This window comes from Neomonachus schauinslandi, chromosome 2 (assembly GCF_002201575.2).
Source record: "Neomonachus schauinslandi chromosome 2, ASM220157v2, whole genome shotgun sequence".
NCBI lineage: Eukaryota > Metazoa > Chordata > Mammalia > Carnivora > Phocidae > Neomonachus > Neomonachus schauinslandi.
Genome location: NC_058404.1, coordinates 102,631,379 through 102,633,364, shown reverse-complemented (window position 1 = coordinate 102,633,364; position 1,986 = coordinate 102,631,379).

Here is a 1,986-nt window from a genome sequence, read left to right as displayed (position 1 = left end):
GTATTTTTTCTGACCACAACGGCATAAAACTAGAAATTAATAACAATAAGAAAAATGGAAAATCCCAAACACATGGAAATTAGACAACAGTCTCCTGAACAACCAATAGGTCAAAGAAGAAATTAAAGGGGAAATTAAAAAAAAGTTTATTGAGATAAGCAAAAATGGAAACAAACATATCAGAACTTGGGGGATGCCATAAAAACAGTTCTAAGAGGGAAGTTCATAGCAATAAACACCTATATTTTAGAAGCAAGAAAATGTCAAATAACCAACCCAAGTCTACACCTTAATGAACTAGAAAAAAAGAACAAACTTATTCCAAAGTTAAAAGAAAGAAAATAATAAATATTAGAGCAGAAATAAATGAAATAAAGAACAGAAAAACAATAGAAAAGTTTAACCAAACTAACAGTTGGTTCTTTGAAAATATAAACTAAGTGACAAACCCCTAGTTAGATTAACCAAGTTAAAAATAGCAAGGATGAGGGCGCCTGGGTGGCTCAGTTGGTTAAGCGACTGCCTTCGGCTCAGGTCATGATCCCGGAGTTCTGGGATCGAGTCCCACATCGGGCTCCCGGCTCAGCGGGGAGCCTGCTTCTCCCTCTGACCCTATCCCCTCCCGTGCTGTTTCTCTCTCTCACTCTCTCTCTCTCTCAAATAAATAAATAAATAATTAAAAAAAAAAAAATAAAAAAAAAAAATAAAAAAAAAAATAGCAAGGATGAAAATTCACAGAATTATAAATGAAAAAGGAGACATTATACCTGATACCACAGAAATATAAAGTATCGTAAGAGGCTACTATGAACAACTATATGCCCCAAGATGGAACAACACAAAAGAAATGGAAAAATTCTTAGAAACATGCAACTTATCAGGACTTAATCAGGCAGCAATACAAATTATGAATAGATGAATTACTAGTAAGGAGATTAAATCAGTAATAAAAAAAAATCTTTCAACAAAGAAAAGCCCAGGACCAGATAGCTTCATGGATGAATTTTACCAACATTTAAAAAATTAACACCAATCCTTTTCATACTCTTCCAAAAAATCTAAGAGGAGGGAGCATAACCAAGCTCCTTTTACAAAGCCAACGTTATCCTGATACCAAAACCAGAAAAAAAAATACTGCTAGAAAAAACTACAGGCCAAAATTCCTGATGAATATAGATTAAACAAAACAAAACAAAACAAAACAAAAACCTCAATAAATCCTAGCAAACTGAATTCAACAGTACTTAAAAGGATATTACATCATGATCAAGTGGGATTTGGGGAGCATGCATTGTTCAATATACAGGAGCAAATGAATATAATACATCATATTAATAGAATGAAAGAAAATAATCATATGATCATCTCAATAGATACAGAAAAAACATTTGATAAAATTCAACATCTATTTGTGATTAAAAATCTCTTAACAAATTCGGCACAGAAGGAACATATTTCAACATAATAAAAGCCATATATGACAAACTCACAGATAACATAATACTCAATGATAAAAGGTTGAAAGCTTTTAGACCTAATTAATAAATTCAGTGAAGTTGCAGGATACAAAATTAACATGCAAATATCAGTAGTGTTTCCATACATTAAGGACAAATTTTCTGAAAAAGAAATAAAGAAGTTGATCCCATTTACAATAGCATCAAGAACAAAAAAAATACTTGGGAATAAATTTAGTTAAGGAGATGAAAGATCCCTACTCTGAAAACTGCAAGATACTGATGAAAGAAATTGACAAAGACACAAATAAATAGAAAGGTATCCCACGGTAATTGACTGGAAGAATTAATGTTAAATGTCAATGTTACCAAAAACCATCTATATAATCCCTATAAAGATTTCAATGGCATATTTTACAGAAGTAGAAAAAACACTCCTAATGTTCATATGGAACCACAAATAACCAAAGGAATCCTGAGAAAAAAGAACAAAGCAAGAGGCATCATACTTCCTAATTTCAAACTATAC